The sequence below is a fragment of the Pinus tabuliformis genome, chromosome 8, assembly GCF_031772625.1.
Source record: "Pinus tabuliformis cultivar Carrire ecotype Pingquan chromosome 8, CPIR1, whole genome shotgun sequence".
Lineage (NCBI taxonomy): Eukaryota > Viridiplantae > Streptophyta > Pinopsida > Pinales > Pinaceae > Pinus > Pinus tabuliformis.
In genome coordinates this window covers 1,858,360,737-1,858,378,858 of record NC_142294.1, presented here as the reverse complement: position 1 = coordinate 1,858,378,858, position 18,122 = coordinate 1,858,360,737, and the positions used below count along the sequence as shown (strand labels likewise).

The 18,122-nt window shown below is 42.7% G+C and overlaps 1 non-coding gene across 1 annotated transcript; it reads left to right on the top strand.

Annotated features, from left to right (window-relative positions):
- The first annotated feature begins 9,590 nt into the window (after positions 1-9,590).
- On the top strand, positions 9,591-9,816 carry LOC149243714 (small nucleolar RNA U3). The gene has a single exon (XR_016246878.1). It is a non-coding gene; the product is annotated as a small nucleolar RNA U3 (small nucleolar RNA).
- Positions 9,817-18,122: the final 8,306 nt, after the last annotated feature.

Genomic DNA, 18,122 nt, shown 5'->3' with positions numbered 1-18,122 from the left:
TCTCTCTTGTTTTATGCATTTTCTGTGTTTATATTTCTGAAATATTTTATGTGTTCCATAGCTCTGTAATATATAATTTTCTAACAACTGGTATCAGATCCGAAGGTCTATTTGGCTGATAAACTCGCAGGAAGGAAGGGTTCCTCGTTCGAGTGGGAGCAATGGTGGAAGATGGTAAGTTTAGGGTTGATAAATTTAATGGCCAAAACTTCTCACTGTGGAAGATGTAGATGGAAGATTATTTGTATCAGAAAGATCTATACCTACCATTGGGTGGAAAAACAAAGATGCCAATGGGTATGACAGATGAAGAATGGAACCTTCTCGATAGAAAGGCACTCGGAACAGTACAGTTGTGCCTCGCAGCATCGGTCACCTTCAACATTTCGAAGGAAACAATGACGGAGGGTTTGATTAAGGCATTTGCGAAACTATATGAAAAACCCTCGGCCTCAAACAAGGTATTTCTTATGAAACGATTATTTAATATGAAGATGTCGGAAGGTGGATCTGTTGCAGACCATTTAAATGATTTTAATACTGTTACAAGTCAGTTAAGTTCTGTAGGGGTAAACTTTGATGATGAAGTTAGAGCTCTGTTATTCTTTTGCTCATTGCCAGAAAGTTGGAATGGTTTAGTAATGGCCATTAGTAACTCTGTTTCTGGATCTAGTACTTTAAAGTTTGATGATGTTGTCGGTGCTATCCTTAGCGAGGAAATGCGATGGAAAAGCTCTGGTGAGACATCAGGTAATGCTTTAAGTGCAGAGTCTAGGGGAAGAAAAATGGAAAGAGGAAAGAGCTCAGGATATCGCAGTAAATCAAGGAAAGGCAGATCCAAGTCTAGATCGGGGATAGTGTGTTGGAAATGCAGAAAGAAAGGGAACCTAAAGAAAGACTGTAGATCTCGGAAGGGAAAATAAGGAGATGCACAACAAGAAAACAATAATGAAGCAAATGTGACAGGTGAGGTGTTACAAGATGCTTTGATTCTTTCTTTTGAAAATATTACTGATTCCTGGGTGGTAGATTCAGGGGCCTCATTCCATGCCACACCTGATAAGAAATACTTTCATGACTATGTTTAAGGAGATTTTGGGCAAGACTGTTTGGGTGATGATAAACCTTGTAAAATTGTTGGAATGGGTAAGGTTCTTGTAAAACAGCAAAATGGAAACCAATGGCTATTAAAAGAGATAAGGCATGTTCTAGATCTGAAGAAAAATCTGATTTCAACAGGGCAGTTAGGCGGTGAAGGTTGTGTGACAACTTTCACAGATAAAGCTTGGAAGGTCACCAAAGGAGCCTTGGTAATAGCAAAAAGTGAAAAGGTTGGTACATTGTATTTATGCAATGGTATTTCTAACTTTGTTAATGCTTTAACTTCTAAAGGAGCAGATGTAGCGTTATGGCATCATAGGCTCGGACACATGAGTGAGAAGGGGATGAAGATCCTTCACTCAAGGAATTTGTTGCCGGGTTTGAAGAATGTTGATTTGGACTTCTATGAGAATTTCGTTTATGGAAAACAAAAGAGAGTCGGATTTCTCAGAGTTGGGAAAGAAAAGAAGAGCGCAAAATTAGAGCTTGTGCATACAAATGTATGGGGACCTACTCAAGTATCATCTCTCAGTGGCTCTCGTTATTATGTTACTTTTATTGATGATGCAACTAGAAAAACTTGAATTTATTGTATTAAGAATAAATTTGATGTATTTGATACTTTCAAGAAATGGAAAGATTTGGTTGAGATTAAGACAGGAAAGAAATTGAAGTGTCTTAGATCAGACAATGGAGGTGAATATTGCAATAATGAGTTTGATAGGTACTATTCAGAGCATGGAATTCACAGAGAGAAGACAGTTCTAAGAACACCACAAGAAAATGGTGTGTCAGAAAGGATGAACAGAACAATCATGGAGCGTGCAAAGTGCATGAGATTGCATGCAGGATTTCCTTTACAATTTTGGGCAGATGCTATAGATACTGCTGTTTATCTAATAAATAGAGGGCCTTCAAGTTCCTTGGATGGTGGTGTTCTAGAGGAAGCATGGACAGGTAAAAAGGTAAACTACTCTTTTTTTAAGCATTTTGGTTGTGAGGCCATTGTCCATATTAATAAAGAAAATAGAACAAAGCTTGAGGCAAAATCAAAGAAATGTACCTTTATTGGATATGGTGTTAATGATTTTGGTTATTGCTTATATGATTATGAAAATCAAAAAATCATTAGGAGCAGAGATGTAATATTCAATGAAAATATCTTATATAAGAATCAGTTGTAGGAAAAGAAACAGGAAAAAGGAAAAAAGGAATACACAGTTCTTGATGAGGTCACTAAAAAAGTAAAAGTGCCTGGAAATAATAATAATCAACAACCACAACAACAACAAGCACCACAACAACAACAGGCACCCCAAACACCTGAAAGTGGTGTTAGAAGATCTACCAGGATAAGTAGACCCCCTGAACGATACTCTCCTTCATTATATTATTTATTGTTGACTAATTCTGGTGAACCCGAATGTTATGAAGAAGCAATGCAGGTTGAAAGCAGGAAGAAGTGGGAGCTAGCCATGGAAGAAGAGATGGACTCCAGCCAGGTCCAAAGAGGAGTCATTGTCCAGCAAATGAAGCAGCGGTGGAGTTGCTATAATCAGTCTCCAAGTGAGATATTGTTCGGTGTGGAGCCTGATTATCTTCTGTATTCAAAGGTATCGCCAAATTGGACCCAGTTCGAAATGGGGTGGCAATGCCGCCCATAAAATATTCGCTGCAGGGGGGGTCCAGGGGGAGGCGGCTACGACCTTTGGGGAGCCCCCCCCTGGTGGGGGGTTTCGGGGGCAGCGCCCCCGAAGCTAAGAATAGATGTAAAATTTCCTTGTAAAAGTATAGTAATTTCTAGTCAATCTGGGTCGTTCATTAGGCAGAGATCTGACAGTAGAAGTTATGTTTATTTTAGGGTATTTTGCCCTAGAAGGCAAACCCTCACTATACATGAGGGAATTGTATTGCATCTATGTAGATCTGTATTCTGAGTGAGAAAGAGAGAGGAGATTGACAGTGAAGAGGGTGTTACACCGGATCTACTGTAGGTTGTATCTCTTCAGTTTGCTAGATAATATAAAAGGAAGCACTGGTTGTTTCTCCGTGGACGTAGCCCAAACTGGGTGAACCACGTATATTTGTGTCTCTCTTGTTTTATGTGTTTTCTGTGTTTATATTTCTACAATATTTTATGTGTTCCATTTCTCCGTAATATATAATTTTCTAACATCGTCGACTTGTGAACGCGATCGGGTGATCAATTCCTTCCTCTCCTTCCTGTGTGAGTACAGCGCCCAACGCGATACACGACGCATCAACATGCACATGAAATTCAATGTCCCATTTCGGAAAGACAAAAATGGGAGCTGATGCCATCTTCTCCTTGAGAGTCTACAGACTTTTGTTACATTCCTCATTCCAACAATAAGTAGCGTCCTTTTCCAAAAATTGTTCCATTGGTGCCGTGATTTGTGTGTAGCTCTTAATGAACTTTCGATAATAACCAGTGTGTCCCAGCATGGCACACAGTTGTTTGACACTGCATGGTGCTTTCAAATTGAGTATTACAACAATCTTCATCGCATCCACCATCAAGCCTTGCTTACAGATCACATGGCCGAGCAAGTTCCCGAAGGGGACGAGGAAAGTACACTTCTTTAGATTTAGCGCAATCTGGTGCCGTCGACAAGTATCCAGCATTAACCGTAAGCTCGCGATATGTTTCTTGACTAACCCAAATACGGTCCAATCATCAAGATATACTTCCAAGAACTTATGTATAAATTCCTTGAATGCAGCTACCATGATGCACGAGAATATCACCAACGTGTTCTTCAGTCCAAAGGGCATCAAAATGTATTGAAAGCAGCCCCATTCGGTGGCGAATGTTGTTTTACTCCTATCCTTCGGTGAGATCTTAATCTAGTGGTACCCTGAGAAACCATCTCTGAAGGAGTAGGCTTCCTGTTCACCCACATTTTCCATTACCTCGTGTGTAAATGGCGTTGGGAATGGGTCGTTAACACATGCATCATTGAGCTTCCTAAGATCCACGCAGATGCGAATTTCACCCTTCTATTTTTTTCCCCTGTACCACCATAAGACTTGCCTAGTCGGATTCCTCCACTGGTTCAATTATTCCTGCTGCAAGAATTTTATCCAACTCCTCGTGGACCTTTTCTTTGTATTTTGGATTCAAGCGATAAGGTCGCTTCTTGACTGGCTTCACATCTGGTTTCAGGGTTATCTTCATCATTCCCAGGTCGCCAAGGATCCCTTTTAATTCCATGATTTTAGTCGGGAATAAATCTTTATATTCTCAAAGTAATTCGACGACCTTCTCCACCGTGGCATCATCCCAATAGTCCCCAAGCATGGCATACTTCAACTCCTCCTCCATACCAATGTTTACTTGTTTCGCTTTCAGTAGCACGGTGATGTCAGGATCCTCGATTGATGGTCCACGAACCTCGCGACTCCCCTCTGTTTCCGGAATATTGATTTTTTTGGGGTCATCATCATCATCTTCTACCTACACATTGTAGCATTCCAGGGCGTCGCTTAACTGATGCGACCAATCTAGCTACACTATTTCCTCTGGTTCCAATGGTACTTTAAAAATGGAGGCCTTCACAGCTTGCAAGGTATCGTCAACAGTATCCATCCATTGGTCTTCAAATAAGAATGTTAATAAAAATACTTCACGCAAGATATCCCATTCGCCTGTACCATGTGAGAGTTTTGTTTCAGTATACCAGTTTCTTTGGATGACATCCAGGGTATGATAAAATAAGTGTACCCACTCCGGCTGGGGTTCTTCCCCGTAAGCCTGGGTCCATCTGATGAGGTGCATATGTGGGTCATCGCATCCATTGTATTTCTTAGTTAGTCGTAGTTCCGACTTCCCAAACCTTATCTACATCATCCACTTGCAGCCGCGCCAATCTTCAAAAGTTCCTTCATGTGTTCCCCACCAGCGCGCAGGCGTCGCACGAAATGCCCATTTTAATGCCTCGAACCTCTAGTGTCCTGGTACTACCCATTCAAACTTGGTTAGGAATTCGTCCACCGCTGTCAACCCATCATACATTGGCATTTCTCGATCTTGAGCTCTTACACAACACAGTGACCTCGTCATCATGTTGCAGTTTAATGTTATTACTCCATTCAACCGATTGTGCAATTGTTCATCTTCCTCGTCTGAATCTGAAATGCAGGCCTCAACGCGCTCCCATGGAATTCTTCCTTCTGCATTCAGATTGACCCAGTCTTAATCTTGTGTAGTTATTTGGTAGATATGATCCAATTCTTAATCAATTTCATCGTCGCGTACAGGTTCAGTGTAGTGTGCTCCTTCAACCGGGTCTAGAAAAACGACTACGCATAGGGACTTCTTCTCAAATACCATCTTCTAGTTTTTTAGATTGATGACTCCATTCATATTCGTGGCCCAATCTATCTCTAATAATGTGGGGTAAAGGTTACTGTCATTCACAATTTCTATTACTTCAAAGTCTGTCTGCGTACTTATGCCTTCAATGTCCACTGTCGCCCCTTGCAATCTTCCCATCGGTAAGATCTTTTGCTGATTGGCCATCCGTAGTTAAATACGAGACTACTGTAGTGCGGGCCTGCCCATGCGTTCCCATGTTTGCTTAGGCAACACATTCACATCCAACCCCAAATCCAGGATGACCTGATCCATCTCATTTTCACTGATTTGCGTCATCATTTGCATCTCCCACCCGGTGCACAAAGCATGTTTTCCCAACTTCCAGACTACGCATGGCTCCCCTAATCCTGCGCACCTAGTGACTAGCTCTTGCAGTCCTTTAACTGCCCTATTGTAAGCATAGAGGGGTCCATTCCCAACTCAGTTGGATCCCTACTACCTAGAGTAGAGACTTCCGTGAAGCTCTTCTGAGCTTCCTTAGACATTTCCTTCACCTGCTCCAAGTCGAACTCATGCTGCTTTGTAGGGGTTTTGCGAACCCCTGGGCCTACCTCGGTTAATGTCCCCTTATCTTCCCTTGTAGTTACGTTGCTCCTCAATACCATGTTTACACTAGGGTCCTCTTTGTGTGGTTCGGACCTCATCATTTGGACGTTCTGTGTCGCCATAGGTTGTGCTGCCCTTTTCTCACATATCTGTGCAATCAGTGTGGGGCAATCTATCATTTCATGATCGAACTAATCATGGTAGGGGCACGATACTCTGGTCGGGTTGGTACAATCACACGTGTAGTGCCCTGGTCCTCCGCAGTTGTAATAGATTAGTTGCTCATGGCCCCTTCTTGGCCCCATTCCTCCCCGTCCCCATCCTCGTCCCTAGAACCCACCATGCGCTATTGCCACGGCTGGATCCTGACTTCGTGCCCCAGTCTGCATCCTGTAGGTAGGTGATCAGTCCATCAATAATTCATAACTCTGGAAGTTGCGTTCCCCATGGCCCACCGATCTGCAAAATTTTCAAAATATGGTTAAATTTTGGTAGTAGGTGACAGTTGTCCGTGTTGTGCTTTCCTCCCACTTGATAGATTCCACACCAGAGTGAGGGTGCCGCGCTTGGCTGCGCCTGCGCCTTTGGTCGGAACAGTGTTGGTCCCCCCATTGCCACATAGTTTGTAAAGACCAGACAGTGATCCTTATCGTGGCGCTGGCTTCTACATTTGATGCACCACACTTCCTCCCGTGCTTTTAGCCAGGGTGCCTTCTCCTGTTTTAAACTCTGCATTTCTAGACACAGGTTTTGTATTTGTGCGTGGATCTGCTGAACTCCCAACCTAGGATCTTGTATTGGAGTCTCATGCAACCTCATCGCTATCTCTAATGCTTCTGCCTAGGTCGAGATCTTCTGCTGTGATAGCGCCATCCGCAGATGTGGTGCTAAGGACGCCACAAACCATGCGTGGTGCTACCCATCCGTTAGCATCATGTTAGCCTCTCGGATCATACTTTTTAGCCTCTGATCCAAGTCCCAAGGGGTTTCTCCTGGCAGCATCACGATCTCCTTAAACCTGATGATCGACTGCGTCTCTGATTTCGGCCGGCTAAACTCTTTTTTCAATGCATCCCGGATCTCTGCTATTCCCGCATTCGGGTGATCGCTCGAGTACTTTATATACCATGTCAATGCACGGTCCTGCAGTGCGCTAACCAGAGTAGCCTTTTTGATGTTATCGTTTGTAACTCCATGTGCTTCCCATACTTCCCTTACTACGAACCAAAACTGTTCTGGATCTTCGCTTCCTGCTCCTTTGAATACCGGCAAATTGATCACGCTTGTCACGTTTAACTTCTGGTTTGGGCGCAGGTGTGCTAGGGCCCGCTACGAACTCGTACCACTTCTGATCCGACCAACCTTCAATCTCTTTCTCCGTAGGGTTTCAAAATTCTGACATCATACATCCCTTAGGTAGATCCTGATCCCGAAAACGGAACCATTTGTTGGATTGTTGGGGCCTAACCCAGGTTTATAAGTGTTTTAGACGAACAAATCCCACACTACCGGCCCTTTCGAGAAAAATCCGAGAAGGGCGGACTGAAGTTTCACCTGACGAAGTATGGGAGGGTGTTGGAACCAGGTTTCCGCACCCTTGGGATGTCTTGATGTGGTCTGGAGGGGTCATGACCCGTTCTACGGTATCTCGCAACTCTGGGCTTTTGCGTAGATCTGTGCAGATGCGCTTTCTTATTAACGAATTTATTACAGATTTGACCTTCTTCTTACAGTCTTTAAGCAAACATTTAACAATAAAAACCAGTGCGCGCAATCGTAATTCTTAAAACAGTGATAGATTTATAAAGCCGATGCATAAACCAAAATGTAAACAGATCCACAATATTTCAGAATCAACACAATAATTCAGAACCAACTTATCTTCATTAATATCTTTGATTCAGTACAATCCACTTCTTGCCCTGTGCACACAGCTGTAGGGGTCCGTGCACACAACTACGGAGCCTATATCCAACCACTATCACCCTCAACCCAGACTTACAGACTCAAAGCACAATTACTTCCAGAACCCCATAACACACCAGATTATCTAGCAAGAACTGCCTTCTACCCTTAGAGCCTTGCTCTATTTATACATTCCCATGGTCCGTGGACCATGGGCAAGCCGACTTACTTTCTATTATTCTATATATTTGGGTGGACAACCCTTTGACTCGACCTATTACATTTCACGATCCGCGCATTTTGTAGAGATTTACAATATTCTTACCCTAACTTATAGGCTTTAAGCCCCAAAACCGTTACGCGGGGCCTCCGCTACCCAACATATTATTTCCATGAAAAAGAGACTTTTTGAACCCAATTTCCAGAAAAACAACATCATGTTGAGGAAGAAGAAAGGGATGAAATATAAAAGAGTTTCAAATGTGGTACTAGTTCCATTAGACCTTTCGTCATCCTTTGAAGAGTCGATGGAGGAACCTATCCCTCCAAAGATAGGGTCTGCCAAATTATTAGTGGGGAGTATGAGGATCTTCCCCTTGAAGAAGATCCATTTGCAATATCTCCAACAGAGAAAACCTTTGGTCACACTCTTTCAAGAAATATGATGCCTCGGCATAAGACTTGTCATTACTTGTCTAATATTTGTCCACAATGGCATATATGTGTGACTAATGCCTCAAGTGTTTCGGGAGGCTTAGTCACAATATTGGACACCAATTTTATTAACCATTTGATGGTATATTACTATCTAGATTTTTAATAGGGTCATGTCAACGACTTCACATTTTTAATTTACATGCCCCTTTTTATAGATAGAAGAGCATTTTGGGATTACCTATATGGCATCCAGGTATGATGGTATTGAGCTTACTTATCTTGGTGGGGGACCTCAACCTCACCTTGAATTCAGAGGAAATCTAGGGGTTTAATGGAAGGGAGGATAAAATGGGGGCCTATTTCAAGAATCATTTTTCACAAAATTCCTTAGTGGATATTGCTCTTGACCCTATCCACCCCACTTGGAGGAATGACAAAGTGAGAGTGGAGGGGATTAGCAAAAGGCCGGATCATTTTTTAATTGATTCTAAATTGGTTGGAAGGATGGAAAATCTTAGATAATGGGCATACAACTCTATTATATCAAATCACTCCCCGATTTTCATGGAATGGCACAAGGTGAGCGACTTTACTTCTTTCCAATTCAAATTCAACCATTCTCAATTGAAGGAGCAAAGTTATTTAAGTTGGTTTGGGTGAATTGGCTTAAGCTGACTGTTGAAAGAGGTCTCTCCGGTATGGCGACAATCAGTTATAAGCTCAATCAATTGAAAAGAGTTATTAGAAATTGGGTCACTTAGACAAGAAGAGCAATGTTGCACGAGCTGATGTAGTTTGACTCTTTAATCAGTGAATTGTCTAACTTTGAACACTCATAATATTGTTCAGAGGTTATAAGAAGAAATTTATTTAATTTGGAACTCTAGAAAAATGAGATCCTCAAGAAGCAATAAGAGGATTGGGGGTTGAATTGAAGGCAATAATGGGTGGTAGAAGACAATAAAAATACTCATTTCTTTCAACGACCTTACTTGAACAGGATCTGTTCTATAGGTTGTACGTCAAAGTCTGCGTAGATTCCTATTCAGACAAGCACAAAAATTCGGAAGATGAACGATGGCTCTCGGGCCAGAGCGCGAATGCTATGATGGCTGGGGGTTTCGACTCCCATCCTTCTCCCGATGACCGTCGCGTCTGTAACATTTCCAGTTCCACACGGTGAAGGCCTGAGAGCGTTCTGACGGATTCACCCATTTTTTATAAGGACTCCATAAGCGTATGAGAAACTGAGCTGCTGTGTGCGCGCGCGCCCCTGCCATCGAACCCGTCTGCTGCTTGATCGATCAGCTCCATGGATCCTCCGGATCCGCCTGGTGGGGATCCGGAACTACAACAGGCCTTTTCCAAACTGGTAAAATCTCTTCCTCAGCAAAGACCAAGGCCAACAGCAACCAAGTTCGTGAAGAAATTAGATGTTTTACAGGAAGTTCATCTGCCTCCGACTATCCCTCGCATGGCAGCCATCTCCTTAGCAGAGAAAGGCTTAATAGGGCAATTTACAGGACTATGGCCCTCGCCCAAAACAGTGCAAAGGTGGGTTGAACGAAACTGGGCAGATTCTGTGGCAGAGGATATTTTACCTTCCACTTCGAAACTAAGGAAGACAAGGACCTAATCTTCAGAAACGGGCCTTACTTCATGGATTCCAGGGGTCTCTACCTCAACAAATGGACCCCGGATTTTGATCCAGAGCTTGACATTCCAAGCGCAGTTCCAGTCTGGGTCAGGCTGCCCCATCTTCCTCTTCACTGCTGGGGTGATGACTCGGTTAAAGCAATAGGAAATGCGGTCGGAAAATACATAGATCGCAGTGAACCCAAGGATAATATGCAGGCTTGTGCGCGGATTTGTGTTGAAGTTGATCTGGGACGCGGACTACCGGAAGCAATCAAACTGAAAGTAGACGAGTGGTGCCATATCCAGCAGCTGGACTACGAACAGATACCCTTCAAATGCAAGGTATGTCACGAGTATGGCCATTTTGCAAATAGATGCCCTAAAATTATTAATGTAGAACCAGAAGAGCAAGAAGGGCAATGGGAAACTGTTAAAAGAAAAAAAACATCTCCTCCTCTGAAACCTTCGGAATCTGAAGCCCCTGAGCCCTCTCTCCAGCAACCCAACCATCCCCATCCATCCCATCAGCATCCCTCTTCATCCTCTCAGCAGCCCCCCTTCATCATCCCTCCTCTCCTCCTCGACCCACAGATCCTTCCATTCCTCCCTCTTCCAACCCCTTTGCTGCCCTCTCTGAGGAAGAAACCGAGCAGGACACTTCTCCATCAGATCCACTTCCTCATCCCTCCCCCCCTCATACCTCACAACCTTCCCCTGACACCCCCTCTGCAAGGATTACCAGAAGTTCATCGAAGGACCATGGAGCACCCAGTGATATTCCCAAAAAACACGGCCCAGGCAGAAAATCAGCTAAACAACACAGAGAAGAAAGTGCGCAGAAAGATATTGCCATGGGATCTCAGACTCCTATAGAATCCTTCATTGTTGGACATTCGGATAAAGAAAACAATTACAAAGGCAAAGAGAGGCGAGCACCTCTCCATGCTTCCGGTAAACCATGATGAAAATGCTATCCTGGAACAGTAGGGGATTAGGGCACCCCTCCAAGATAGCAGCCCTTAAGGAATTAATCAAAAGTGAAAAGCCTGAAATCATCCTCATTCAGGAGACAAAGCAAGATCAATCCGAATCCAACAACATTATCAATCAGCAAAAGCAATACAACGGTTGTGCCAGTGAAGCAAGAGGAGCTTCGGGTGGCATCCTAACAATGTGGGACAACAGTAAATGGAGCTGCAACTTTGCCAAAATACATCAGAACTGGATCAGTGTCAAACTAGAAAGCAAGGAAAATGGAACAACTGTAAAAATATACAATATCTATTCACCAAATCAATACAGGGAAAAAGAAGTGTGCTGGACCACTTTGGAAACAAATATAGAAGAAGACCAAGACAACAATCTCATTCTCGCAGGGGATCTAAATCTGGTTTTGCATGCAAATGAGAAGAGAGGGGGCATCTTCAGCCCAGACCCATTCAGAAACAGACTTGAGCACATTATGCAGGAGCAAGACTTGGTTGATATAAAACCCAAGAATCGCAGGTACACCTGGAGCAATAGGCGACTAGGAGCAGGCAATATCATGGAGAGGCTTGACCGGTTCCTCATCAATATCGCATTCCTGTCCTCCTTCTCCACCGGCCAGTCAAACATCCTCAACATTTCCGCCTCGGATCATTATCCAATAACGCTCACCTTGCACAGTCATTGCCAGCTTGGACCCCTTCCTTTCAAATATTGCTCCTTATGGAATCGATCTCCTGCAGCTAGAGACGTGGTGGGGCAGGCTTGGACCCAGCATGTGGAAGGCTCCCCGATATACATCTGGGAATCAAAATTAAAGCAAACTAGACAGGCTCTTAAAGCCTGGGCAAAGAATAATTACCAGGAGCCCGAGCTGATTAAAAAGGATATCAAGAAAAATCTTGAGGAAGTGCAGCAACATATCGAAGTTGTTGGTCTCTCCCAACAAGCCAAAGAAAATGAGATAAGACTGTACTCCCAGCTGAGACAAACAATAAGGGACGAAGAGACCAAATGGAGACTAAAGTCAAGACAGTTATGGCTGCGCGAGGGAGATAAAAATACATCTTATTTCCATAAGCAGGCAACAATTAGAAAGACCAGGAACACTGTGAGCACAATCAGAGATAGTGAAGGAAACAACTACGACACCCAGGACTCCATAAAAGAAGCAGCCACCAATCATTTCAAAAATCTCCTTACAGAGGACAAAAGTGAGGAGGACTACTCAAGTATACTTCAATACATGACTGCTGAAGTCACTCAAGAAACGAACAGCAAGCTCACTCAAGATATAGAAGAGGAAGAAGTTCAAAAAGCAATCTGGAGTCTTCACCCAGACAAAGCCCCAGGACCAGATGGGTTTCCAATTAGTTTTTACAGAGAGTACTGGCAGCTGATCAAAAAAGACCTCCTAAAGATGATACGCTGGGCTCTTCGGAAAGGCAAACTGGGGGGATACACCAACTCAACCCATCTAGCATTAATCCCTAAAGAAAACAGACCCTCCACCTTCTCAAGGTTTCGACCCATATCCTTATGCAATTCAGCATACAAAATAATCACCAAAATCCTGTCAGCAAGACTCAAGCCCCTTCTCTCCTCTTTGATCTCAGAAAATCAAGGAGGCTTTCTGCCCAATAGACACATCTCTGATTCCATCCTTCTTGTGCAAGAGGCCATTCATTCAAGCATTAGCCGAAAGGAGAAAGGATTTGTCCTAAAGCTAGATCTTGCCAACGCCTTTGATAGGGTTAGACACTCCTTCCTGTTTGCAGTGCTTCATAAAATGGGATTCAATTCCTCCTTCATTAATATGATCAAAGCCTGCATTTCGAATCCTTGGATCTCCCCTCTGATCAATGGTCGCCCTTGTGTTGCCTTTCAATCCTCTCGTGGCCTAAGACAAGGCTGTCCCTTGTCCCCCTACTTATTTATTCTTATGGCTGAGTCTCTTAGCAAAGCCTTGGATTACAACCGAAGAATTGGCCTAATCACTGGCATCCAGTTTGAGCAAGGTACAAAGAACATCAATCACTCCCAATTTGCAGATGATACCCTCTTGATGGGAGGAGCGTCCATAACCATAGCAAGGCGCTTCAAAAAGATTCTAGATCAATTCATGGATTATTCAGGAGGGAAAGTTAATCAGGTAAAGAGTTGCATTTATGGATGGAACGCAACTGCTCAAACCATCCACAACATTGCAAACACTCTAGGAGTCTCATACAAGCTAAATTGGAGCCATTTCACTTACCTAGGGATGCCGGTAAGTATGGGACCTATGAAAGCCGATACATGGAATGAAATCCTTGACAAAATAAAGAGAAAGATCCAACAATGGGGATCTATCTGGCTGAATCCAGCAGGTCGCCTTGTTCTTCTAAAATCTGGTCTGTCCTCTCTGCCCATCTATCGTTTTTCTCTGTACCAAGCTCCAATGGCTTTCCACCAAAAAATGGAAAGAGCCCTTAGACACTTTCTCTGGCAAGGAGGGAAAACGGAAAGAAAAAAGTTCAATCTGGTTAGCTGGAAGAATGTCATTCAGCCTCATGAGAGAGGAGGGCTTGGAATAAGATCTCCAAAACTGCTGAACCTAGCTCTTGGAGCTAAAATAATTTGGAGACTGATCTCAGGGGCCTCAGCTTGGTGGAAAACGGTCCTAGAGGCCAAGTATCTGAACAGCACAAGGCATCAACTCTTGGACACCAATATCCCCAATAGAGACAGCACAAAAATCTGGAAGCTCTGCAAGAAAGTCATACCATTTATGTCCCAAAACATATCAAAGGTCCCAGGAGGGGGGAGCAGCATTAATTTTTCCACTGATAGAATATTAGGACAGCAACCTATGGGATCCAACATAGAAGCAACCCCTGCCATTAGTTGGCTTAATGACAGAGGTATATGGTGCTTAGCTCAAATAACGCAATGGGGAAACCATTCTCAAACTTGGGCTGGTTGGAAACTCCCGGATTACCCTAGAGAGTTAGAAACAAGCGTTGTAGCTTTCAAGAACCTTCTGCAAAGTAAAGCTCCGGTCCAAAGAGGAAAGCAAGATGGCTACCGCTGGGACCCCACGGGAACTCAATACACAGCCAAGGCAGGGTATCAACATCTTTGCAACAGCGCCTTCCCACAGGCCATATGGAATCAATGGAAACTGGTATGGAGAGCTGAAGCCCCCCCTAAAGTCAAATTCTTTTTTTGGCTTCTCCTGAAAGGGAAGATTCTAACAGCAGAAAACTTAAATAAAAGGGGCATTCTGGGTCCGTCCAGGTGCCCAAACTGCTGTCAAGCTGAAGAAACAATGCAACACCTGTTCATAGACTGCCAAGTAGCTGATGATTGCTGGAGACAGATGGCCTCAATCGGGGAAGTCACATGGGAACCAAAGGCAACCATTGCAGAATCTGTCTACAACTGGAGGAAAAATTGTCCTTGGAAAGGAAAAAAGAGCAAATTAACGCAAAGGATATGGCATACTATACCCTTAACCCTTGTTTGGCGCATCTGGCTGGCAAGAAACAGGAAGGTTTTTCAAGACAAAGGATGCAATACTAGAGTTATGTGTCAAAAAGCTAAGAATTTAGCGGTGGAAACAATTATAGTTCACACTCATGAAAAGATCGAGACCACCAATTATAGTGTTGAAGAGAGAAATTTGATTAACTGTGTACAAGGAAACAACAACAGCATCCAGGCACCAAGGCAAGGAAATCCACGATTGAAGGAGGCAAGCAGCGTTTGGAAATTGAGGCTCAAGGAAGAGGAATTTGCACTCTGGCTGAGCAATTGCAATAGGTTCTATATGTTCTTTGACGGCGCCTCAAAATCAAATCCCGGCCTAGCAGGTGCAGGGGGTCTTATATGCAATGCCAATGGTGAGACTATTCTTCAGTTTGAATGGGGGTTGGGTGAGCTATCCAATAACAGGGCTGAGGGACTGGCTCTGTTCCAAGGGCTCACCCAACTGCTCAAGATAGGAATTAAGAAAGTGATTATCTTCGGGGATTCAGCAATTATCATCAAGCTCATGGTGCAAAAGCGGAGCACGCCAAACACCCTTCTGCAGCAAATCAACTGTAGGAACCAAATCCTTCACGACTTGCTGGAGGAGGTCCGATATTATCATATACTACGTGGACTAAATAAAGATGCTGACAAGAACGCCAACAAGGCCTGTGATCGCTCCAAAGGCATCCTCAGCTGTAATAACGTCACATCCCTCCAACCGTTACCATGAGGAATCCGCAGCCAGTCAAAGCTAGGAGAATCGTAGTCAAAAGAATCCATTACTGCAGGCAAATCCACAGTGCAGGGGATAGTGTAGATAAGGCAGAAAGGACTCGCAACAGAAACCAGATAAGGAAATCAATTCGAAGCATGGGAATCAGACATCATGCAGACGGAAATCGTCCTAAACATCAGATCCTAGATATTGGTCAGGATATGCGTTGGAAGGTGCGGTGGACCATTGGGAAGCGCAGTTCTTCCCCCCATCACAGCACTCTGAAAAAGGCTTTATATGCCCCTGGTGTCCAGACTTATTTCCCCACAGGAGAAGTTCGCATTCACAGTTTCAAGAGCGGAATTGCCGCTGCTCCTCTCCAAGCAATCTGCGATAATCTCTTCAAGTTTGAGGTTCTATCCTCAAGTGGCTGCTGCTTTTACCAGAGCGGTGCTGCCACTGCGCGAAAGGAGGCTTACACCAGTAGTAAGGAAAGTCCTCAGAGGCACTGTGAGAAGAATCCGATCAGCGCCTACAACCTTTTTTCAGACCCAATGGAGCGCCCAGAACAGTGTTTTCATTGCAGGGACTTACAAGCTGAATTCGACGAGGTGCGTGCACAACAACAAGCTCTGGAGGATCAGGTTCGCAGTTTGGAAACAAGGCTTGAAGACCAATGCAGAATTCTCCATGAGAAATACAGGGCTGAGATGAATCTCTTCCTGCATAGAGTTCACTCCCTGCATGAACAGTTTAGTGATTTGAGTAACAGATGCGCCCATGCTGAAGAAAAGATATCCATCCTCAAGTATATGATGGATAAAAAATTCAAAGATGCTTCATCCTCTTCTAGTGCAAAGCCAAACGAGCCAGACATGGACCCAGAAGGATCTACTGCAAGGAAGATAAGTCGTATAGATATAGATTAGTCATGGGTTGTAGATGTAAATTTTGGGGTTCACAGTTTGTAAGAATCTACAGTAGTACAAGCAGTCTTAGGGGCAGTAAAACAAAAGTTAGAATCAAGGAAAGTAAATTTTTTGTAATTCCTTGGATTCAGAATGCTCAGGAAGCATCTTATGTATGGCAATCTGCCTTCTTTTTTTCAGTTTAATACAATAGCAACCGATCTTTGTCTAAAAAAAAATACTCATTTCTTTCATAAGCAGGCTTTTCTAAAAACGAAGCATAATGTCATTTGGTCTATTAATTATGAGCAAGGGAACCATATAAATTTGTAAAAATATATTTTGAGGGAAGCAGTCCCATATTTTAGTAAGAAATACAAAACTAATAAGGATGTCAACTTTGGTAGATAGTTGGAGATCATAAACCTTTTCCCATTGATGGTTAGTGAAGCGAACAATGAAATTTTGGGCAGGCAGATTTCAAAATAAGAGGTGCAGAAGATTCGTAAAAATTTAGCCAAGGATAATAGTCCAGGACTAGATGGTTGGCCCATGGAACTCTTTATCTATTTTTAATATTTAATGATGGACGAACTTGTGGAGATGGTAGAGGAATCAAGATGCCATCGTGAAATTCCAGGATCAATTAATGCAAACTTCATTGCACTCATATCAAAGGTGTCCAAACATGTTTCTTTTGCTGACTATAAACATATATATTTATGTAACAGTGTTTACAAGTTTATTTTCAAAACCATACCATGCAAGATTAAGCCTTTACTGTCAAAGCATATTTCCAGAGAACAATTTGGTTTTCTTACAACAGACAAATTCATGATTTAGTGGAAATTACGCAAGAATGTATCCATTCTATCAAATCTCATCATATGGAGGTATGTTTGATGAATATTGACTTGATTAAAGCATATGATATAGTTGATTGAGAATTATTAAGATTGATTCTCCACGAGATTGATTTTGGGATAGGAATGGTCGTATGGATAATGGCATGTTTAACTTCTGTAAACTTTGTTTTAATTATTAAAGGGCTTCCTTATGATTTTTTCAAAGCGGCCAAAGGTTTAATACAAGGGTGTGCTCTATCACCTTTATTATTTTTCTATTCATTGATGGTCTTAGAAGGAGGATTTATATAGCTAGATCCAGGGAAGATATCACTTGTTGTAGGATGTCTAGAGTCATTTCTTTGACACGTTTGATGTTTCTCGATGACCTTCATTTTATCAGGAAAGTTATTGTTTATGAGTGGCTAACTTTTTATTAGATACTCCTTAGCTTTGTTGAACCATCGATTCCTTATATGAATAAACAAAAGTTTTCCATTATCTCTACTAAACATGAAGAAGCTATAATGAAGGAGATTTCATTGATTTTCGAGGTGGAGTGTATTCCTTTAATGGAGGTTTTCAATACCTCAGTTTCTTTCTTAAACAAAATTGTTACAAGATCTATGATTGGGAATGACTCAATAAAAAAATTGAAAAAAAGTTGCCTTGATGGGCTTTCAAGTGCCTCTAGATGATAAGGAGGATCATAATGATTAATTCAGTCTTGCAAAACCCTCCCATTTATTGGGTGCATCTTTTCAAAATTTTCAAAGAATTAATTCATAGAATTAATTCCATCATTGCAAAATTCCTATGGGATGGTTTTGGAAGGGATCAAAGGATACATTTAGTAAGCTTAGATGTGATTACTAGACAGTCGAATGCAACCAGATGGGATTTCA